The 8,837-nt window shown below is 36.3% G+C and overlaps 1 non-coding gene across 1 annotated transcript; it reads right to left on the bottom strand.

Annotated features, from left to right (window-relative positions):
• Nucleotides 1-733: 733 nt before the first annotated feature.
• On the bottom strand, nucleotides 734-8,582 carry LOC102741210 (uncharacterized). Its single transcript, XR_014139846.1, has 2 exons — nucleotides 6,476-8,582; nucleotides 734-3,760 (listed from the first exon to the last, which is right to left on the bottom strand). It is a non-coding gene; the product is annotated as an uncharacterized LOC102741210 (transcript).
• Between the last annotated feature and the right edge of the window lie 255 nt (nucleotides 8,583-8,837).

The following is an 8,837-nucleotide window of genomic DNA, read 5'->3' as shown; positions in this document are numbered from 1 at the left end:
TCTTGAAATGAATTCTACCCCCTAAATTCCTTAGATCTCTCATTCCATTAAGTCACTCGGGCTGGCAACCTGTCCTCTTGAATTTTTTCCCTCTCTAAATCCTCCTGTCCACTAGGCTTTTTTTTTTTTTTAAAGGTTTTATTTATTTATTTGAGAGAGAGAGAATGAGAGAGAGCACATGAGAGGGGGGAGGGTCAGAGGGAGAAGCAGACTCCCTGCCGAGCAGGGAGCCCCGCAGATGCGGGACTTGATCCAGGGACTCCAGGATCATGACCTGAGCCGAAGGCAGTCGCTTAACCAACTGAGCCACCCAGGCGCCCTCCACTAGGCTTTCAGAACGTAGATTCTGTGAAATAACACTGATTCTACCGTAAGGGGATAGCCTATGGCTCTCAATTCTAATAACATAACCCTGTGAGAATCACCGTGGGAGAGCGAGGAGTGATTTTCCTACCTTGACCTTCCTATAACTCCTTCCAACCATCAGATAGTTCTCCTGAGGCTCGCAGAACAAGGAGAATATTAAGTATTTCACTTCAAAGTTTCCCCCTTATTGGAATAAAGCACTTGAAAAAGCAGAGAGCAAACTGCTAAAGAGCCTTTGTTTCAACACAACCTGCAGGGACATCCAGAGAGAAGGGGACATGGTTCCTTTAAACTATAACTTCACTAGACAGAAATGTCAAACTTATTCTGGTGTTTCTATGCTGAAGTTAACAAAAAGCATGACACACTCATTTCAATTTTTTATTAAAATACTCTTTTGCTTATAGGGACAACCAAAGAAAAAATACATAGTTCTGTATGTTGTAGATCATGTGAAATACAATTAACATAGACTCTGGGGAATGTAAAATAGATTTTTAAAATCTTCAAAGAAGCTTTCACAAAAACAAACTTGGTCTTAGTTTCTTTTCTCTATTTTGATGCTACTCTGCTTTATAAATAATTGTTCCAATATTCTAATATCTTACCAATTTTGTTTTCTGAATCTTTAGAAATAGTTTTTCTAAATGAAAGCCTCTCTTTATAGCATTCTATGTAAACAAAGACTTGCTTTATTTGAATTATCATTTGATTTGGTGCCACTATTTTGAGTTCAATTTCTGCAATAATTTGATGCTAATTGGGGTGGGGAGGGACAAAAAACTAATTAGGAGCAAAGAACCTTTTATATATGGCTTATATAATACCTACTATTTCAGTTCTTTTTACCTAGTTATAAAAAAGTTAACAACCTAATTTTTGATTTAAAAAAAGAAAGAATTTTTACCAGAGCTTCAATATAGAAGTGAATTGTACTTAGAATAGTAATAAAAGGTCTAAATTTTAGTGGGGCTACTGATTTCTCAAATGTTATATTTTTAATTTGGAAAACATTGTTATTCAAAACCTGAAATACATTATAAACTGGAAATGGAATCTTTTAGGTGAACTCTGTCTTTCAACCCCATCATAAACCACAAAAACTAAGTAAAATTGAATATAAAATTTACCATTACATTTAGGGGTAATTTCTATTGGGAGAAAAAGATGTAAGGAAAACCAGGTCAAATACAACATGGTTCAAGAAATTACCCTCCCAGTATAGGGGCAAAAGAGATATTACATTTGAAAATTTAATAATGAGAGCCTAATCAAGGTGATAAATGCAGTTAAAAAACGTTTGCTGACATATTTAAGGCAACATTAAGCAGGCTGTCAATAAACAAAAAACGATTTCTTTATTCATAAGTATGAAATTACTTTGAAGAATAGCAAAGTGGAAATGAAGAAGCTGGATGCAGATTCTTTTAAAACTTTCTCTTTTTTAAGTTTAAAAGGTTTTAAGAAAACCTTTAGCTTTATAGGCATTAATGAGGAAGGGGAGCTAAAATGTTTTCAAGGCACTTTTAAACAGAGGCATTCTAGATAAAAGGAAGAAAAAGATATCCCAATGTTTTCCGATTTTAAATATACATACAAGAGCTAAATTTTAGCTTTTTTTTGAAAGGCCAAAAGTTTTTGAAAAGGCTAAAGTACCTTGAGTATTCATTAGAGTTGTCTGAAAGAACAGAAAAGGTATTAAGGCTTTAGATTTTATGACAGTTAATCATGATATTACATATGATCTTGTAACTACTATTCATATAATGAATACAAAGTGTCTAAGAGCATTAGCTATTTTTATGTACTAAAATATTTAGACATATAAAAAGATATTCCTACAAGTTACTTGTAATTCATAATGTACTGAAGAAATTAATAATTTTGTAAAATTAAGAGTCTCTGTAATATAAATATTTATGTTTTAGATTCATGCTTGAAGACTGGGATTTTATTATGATGAAGGGTACACAGTATTTACCATTATTGAAACATGTAAAACAAAGCAGTCTATAGTTAACATCATCTTGAACAGATCTCTTTTCCATTTCATAATCTTAACCTCCCACTGTAGGATTATATTTGTTTAATAAGAACATTCAATCCAGACAGAAACCTGAAGGAAAGATTACAATATAATAAAATAATTAATGTAAATAGTTTTAGATTTGTTTCCCATAAGAATTGCCAGCACTTTCAACCTTCCCTGCTCATACCCATAAGTTTCTTCTTTATCCCCTATCACTCATCATTGGGGAACATGGCTCTGCCCATGCTAAGGCTGAGTGAGCTTGTTCTCTCTACCCAGCAGCATGGCTTCTCCTTTCAGCCTTGCCATCTCTGTACAACGGGACAAGCCATTTCCCTAGTGCTCTCAGTAGCATCTGATTTGGCAGGCATTTCCCATTGCTAGTGCTCTTTAAGCTGGTACCCTAAGTCAGAGAAATGCTTTAACTTTCTCATTATTTACCTAGCAGAATATTTAAGGCAGTGATACAGGTGTGCCTTGAAATTCTTGTTCAAAATTCTTTTATCACTACCTACTCAGTACTTTGGGCAAGGGGGTGTAGGAGAAGGAGAAACTTTCCCCAAAGTTCTGTCAACATGTGTATTACAGGATGGATTCTACTATATAAAAGTTCTAAACTGTAAAATGTAGTAAGCATTTACTTTCTAAAACGAACATTACAAGGTTTGAAATTAAGCTTTTAACGGTGATTTTTATGTGAGTTCTCAGGGTGATATATTTGAATATCTAGATAAAGGAGATAAACGAGTCAAGGCACAGTGAATGAAGTCTAGCGTACAACTGGAAAAACTCAGTGTCCCAGTAGTAGTAAATGAAGAAATCATAACTTACGTTAACATGCTCTAACACTTTCAAAACCAAAGGCTTTTGGAATGCTAGAAAAAAATGACATCAGGCTTTATGTCAGAGACCTCAGATCTTTCAAGGAATTCTCTGTGTACTTGCTTCTCATACGACCAAAGTTGTAAATGTATATAGGGGAAGGGGCTTATTGACAGTGGGCTATAAAATCAACCAGAGCAGTTATAATTTAACACATTACTGCATTTGTCATACTTTAACTCAGTCCAAATTCTTTATATCTTCTTAACCTGCTAGCATTCTGGTGCAACCAGTAGACCTCACCAAATAGCTTTTTATTCTTTCTTGTTGACTAAATTGCTTTGGTTTGCATTCTTCTCCTTTAAAACATGCAGTTCATACATTTGACAGTTTTACTACCATAGTCGATGCACTCTGGACCAATGCACTCACAGCAGGCGTTATGGAACCAGCGATATTTGGATGCTCCCATGGACTCACAGGATATTTTACACTGATGTATGGACATGCAGTCATCAAAATAAACCACAGTACACATGTGTTCTGAAAAATAAAAAATTAAGAGCTCAGAGCAAGAAAAGAGGTAAATCAGGAAATGATTTAATACCTGGCTGATATTAATAGTTATTCTTAGTTCCCTTACTGCTACTCTGCATAGGACAATGGATGAGGTGTAGGAAAAAAGATCACATATGTTAATTATATTGAGAAGGAAGTCAGAGTCTCCCACTCCAGCTGAAGAAGGTAAAGGGGCTTCCTTAGATTCTAGACTTTGATCTCAAAGTTAAGGTTACTGGGCTTAACATTTGATATGCTTCAGAGCTGTGACTTTTAAATTGGGCATTTCTGGTAAGATTTCCTTAGAGGAGAGAATTCTCCAGCTAAAAGAAGTTTGAAAAATAATGTTCTAGGGGCACGTGGGTGGCTCAGTTGGTTGAGCATCCAAGTCTTGACTTCAGCTCGTGAGACTGAGCTCCACAGTCCAGCTCTATGCTAGACATGGAGCCTGCTTAAGATTCTCTCTCTTTCTCTCAAAAAAAAAGATTGTCTCTCTCCTTCTTCCTCTGCCCCTCACTCTTTTCACTCCCTCTCTAAAAAAAAAAAAAAAATTCTGTTCTAAAGTTATACTGAGAATTTACAATAAAATAAAGCAAACTTAATTCAAATGATGCAAAGTGGTTAGCAACACATGGCACAATTCAGCACTGGCTATTAAAAAATACTCTTATTATCAGTAGCAATTTCTAGTCTTGCTTTTCAACACAACTATTTTCGATTGTTTCAATTTTTAGTTCTCCTGGTAGTTAATGCCATCTGATGACCTTGGTAGGAGCATAAGGTATGTGAAATAAATAAAAAACAATAAAAACCATTAATTGAGAGAGTATGATTAAAGTCTGTTATTTTACAGAGCCATTTACAGAACTGATAAATCACCAGGGGTCTGAATAGTAAGGAAAGGCTTAATGGAAAAATCTGGACTTGTATTAGAAGAAGAATTAAAAGCAAAGTTACCAGGTAACAAAATAAGGAAAGTCACAAGGACACCAGTGTAGTGTGCATGGGGAATGGAGTGGAGGCAAGCCCACTGCAGTGAATGGTTAGCATCAGGAGACAACAGAACCACTACTGAGTGTCATGTCAAAATGGAAAACAGGGAGGCCAGTATAGCACGAGACCAGGCAGACTAGGGATTGGCAGTGAGCAGGACAGGGGAGCTTTGAATCTCAGGTGATTAGTATTTACCAACTTCCTTTCATTTGTTTATTCAACAAGTATTTACTGAACATCTACTATGGAATAATAGCCATTAGGACTCAAAGAGTAACCAGAGAATCTAAGGAACTAAGTAGAAAATGGTAGACCTAGAAGGTAAAAACAGACAACAAATCGAAAAATAAATATGGGGAGAAGGCAATTATAGGAATAGGAGGCAGTTTATTCCACCTGGGAGCAAGGGGTACCTAGAGAAGGTGTCAAAGAGGAAAAATTTTAACTCTGTCTTGGAAGATAGTTGGTATTTCCAGGAAACTTGGCTGCCTGGTAATTATTTCATTAAATTAAATAACATTTGAACAAAATTTATGAATTATTTAGTATCTATTATGTAGATTACATTTTAATGGGGAAAATGGTAGCAAAATATCTGAATAAGGCACACTCCATATATTTCTGATCTTTTCCAAAATCTAGAATTTGTCTTTTAAGGTAGTTTAACAAAAAAACCCAATAAGAATTCTTAATCTGAATATCATTAACAAATGTTGTTTTGCTTTTACTACTGATGTCCAAAGTTCATACTATTTCACAAAGGCAGGACTGTAATAGAGGGCACAACAAAAAGCCAAATAAAAAAAGTATAGGGGCGCCTGGGTGGCTCAGTCAGTTAAGCGTCTGCCTTTGGCTCAGGTCATGATCCCAAGGTGCTAGGCTCAAGCCCCACGTCAGGCTCCCTGCTCAGGGGGGAGTCTGCTTCTCTCTCTCTCCCTCAGTCCCTGCTCATGCTCTCTCTCTCACTCGCTTTCTCTCAAATAAATAAAATCTTAAAGAGTACAAGCTATACTATTTATGTATAATTCATCTCATATTTTAAGAAATAACTGCAATTTTCATAACTGCCTTATTTTTCCACAGTAAAATTGTGCAGAGGCTTTTACTTGAAAATATCGAAGACTTTATAAAAGTTACATACCCTGTACATTCCAAAATTAAGGAATGACTTCACATTAATAAGCGTTCTTTAATATGCTTCTCAAAGTTATATAAGCCATTCTTCCATTTAGTTCCCCTTCTGACCAAGAGTACTGGAGTTAGTTTATACCTGGAAATTAGATATCTGTAATATCAACTTGCCCATAAAGAAATTTAGCTGATGACCTTGGCATCATTTGTAGTGCCAATGCTATTACAAAAACGTGACTTCCTGGGACTCTCTGAATGTTATCTGACAGTGGGCAATACTATATTAAGCAAGCAGCACTGTTGCTATCTTATGGAAAGAACAACTAAAGCCTAACACAAATAAACATCAAAATTAGAACCAGGTTATCTATCTTCCAACACAATCTCTATCACTGGGTGGTGACAATATACTTGACATACCTCCTTATCTACTTAAGGACTGGGGTTATTAAAGTCCATAATTTACTTAAGACTAGATAAACTCAAAGCCAAAAACTGCTCTACAAGGTAATATAAGTTTCACAGATCACACAGCAAGTGAGGGGGCAAGATAGAAAGTCAACTGTGGGTAGTTACCTTTGTCACTGGAATAAGGTGCGTGAACATTATTGCTAGGAACAGACACATTTTGATGGTGTGGCTGGTTCACAGTTTCTAAAAATGAAACCAGATTCTCATGATGTGAGAGTTCTTCTGCGACAGGGAAGGAAACAATGTTCCAGTTCAACTGAGTGTCTCCTTCTGTGAGAGCCCGGAAGAGAGAAGGGATTGGCTCATGAAGCTCTTCCACAGTGCTCTTTGAAGTTGGAGGTGTGTCACTATAGTTTCGAGGATTACACATACCTAGGGGAGGAGGAACAAAGAAAAGAAAAGTTAATTTTTCTCACTGATTGGAATATCATACAATATTGTTAGTTAATGCCTGCGATCAAAGCTCCAACATATTAAAATTAATTTGCTTCTAACATTATATGTAGATATTTTCCTAACTTTTTTGGCTAAGGGGCCCTAGAAGTGGTGACACCCCTGTAGCATCGAGCACATCAAGTGCTCAGAGGTTGTTTTCTAAATACCTATCCTCTGCTAAGAGGAACCAGAGCTATATGGAGAAAAATCTGATTCCAGGGCTGGGCCAGGGAAAGTACAAAATGACCCTGGGATACTGTCTATGCCTAAAAGTAAGGAAATGCTCAGTGAATGATGGGATGTATCAAAAAAACACAGGAAGCAACGAGAGGGGCCCCCACTGGCCAAATAAGACAATTTTAATATCAAAATAAATAATGATAATAATGGATTACCCCCTATAAATAAAATAGGAATTAATGAGTCTTTATGTTATCAATAAATGAATAAATAAATGAAGGAAAAGCTCCTCCTTTTAGTAGAGTATCCAACTGATAAATGTAGAAGAAATGAAGGAAATAGAAAATTACCAGCTGGCAACTATCACAGAGGTGTTTGATTCAGATGTCAATGGATGCCAAAGCTGGTGGGTGGAGGTTAGATGAGGAACATATTAAAGTACTCTTGGAAAACTCTCTACAGAATACTAACCAATTACAAAAGGGTAGAAAATCTGGCAGATGCCAATGTGATCAGGAAATCAAGGTTAACATGACCAGTGATGCAACAGGTTGATGTGTATCACTTCATGTAATGCATAACTTCATTTCAGTGCTGTTGTTGCCAAGAATGTCTAACTTAAGTATGGTTATCAGTCAACATCAGGTGGATCAAGGTTTAGGGTCATCCTACATAATGTAAAGTCTGTACTCAATGAAACTGTCAAGGGAAAGACTACAGTACTGTTTCAAATTGAATGAGTCTGATCAGACATGACAACTAAATGCATCACATATTCTGGACAGGAGCCTGGATCAGAAAAGATATCACAAGAGATACTGCTAAGACAGTTGGCAAAATATGAATGAGGTTTGTGGACTGGGTGGCAGTGTTGTAACAATGTTGGCTTCCTTACTTGGAGGGTGCATGCCAGTTATGTAGGAGAATGTTCTTGTTGGAAAATACAGACTGGAACATTTAGGAGTGATGGGCTATCATGTATAAAGCTTGATTTCTAAAGGTTCAAAAAAGGTTGAATGATCATGCATGTTTGGGGAGTGTGTGTGAAGGGAGAGGAAGGGGTAATGAACAATGGAACCAATTCAGTAAAATGTTAGTAACTGGGGAATCTGGGTGAGGGGATACAGGAGTCTTACCCCTTCTGGGAGATTTTCTCTACATTTGAAAATTATTTCAAAATGAATTATTTTTAAAAATAATCTTAAAAAGGGAAAATGGCAGAAGAGAATTAGGGATAGTGACGATAGAAAACTCCTTCGGGGTATTTTGCTGTAAAGGGGAGAGCTGAGAAAATACTTAATCAGCCCCAATCTCTGGGCTATTCCAGCTGATGTTATGTGGAGCAGAAGGGAGCTACCCAGAACACAGGTTCATGAGCTAATTAAATGATTATTACTGTTTTAAGCCACTATGTTTTGGGGTACATTGTTTAGTAGCAATAATAACTGGAAAGGAGCCCTCTGGATTTCCTTTTGTGAATGATACTTTTAAAAATTAAATTATACTTCATTTTGGTTTAGTATTCATTAGGCCTAATATGGAGTTTTTATTTTTCCTCAGACTAAAATTTTGAAAAGTTAAACCAAATTTATAAATTCTGACATTTTATAAGTTTAGGCAGAAGGAAAAATCATCTCGTGTTTTCCACATGACACTTTATTACTTTAAGGAACATGGCAAGAGCTGAGGATAAGGTTGTGCAGACTCGAACCCAGATATGGACCCTCAACTCTATGGTCAGATAATCTTTGACAAAGCAGGAAAAAACATGCAATGGCAAAAAGACAGTCTCTTCAATAAATGGTGCTGGGAAAATTGGACAGCCACATGCAGAAGAATGAAACTCGACCAT

Source organism: Leptonychotes weddellii, chromosome 13 (genome assembly GCF_054177405.1).
Source record: "Leptonychotes weddellii isolate Sample4059 chromosome 13, ASM5417740v2, whole genome shotgun sequence".
Lineage (NCBI taxonomy): Eukaryota > Metazoa > Chordata > Mammalia > Carnivora > Phocidae > Leptonychotes > Leptonychotes weddellii.
Note: the sequence above shows the minus strand (reverse complement) of the source record. Positions and strands in the feature narration are given on the sequence as shown.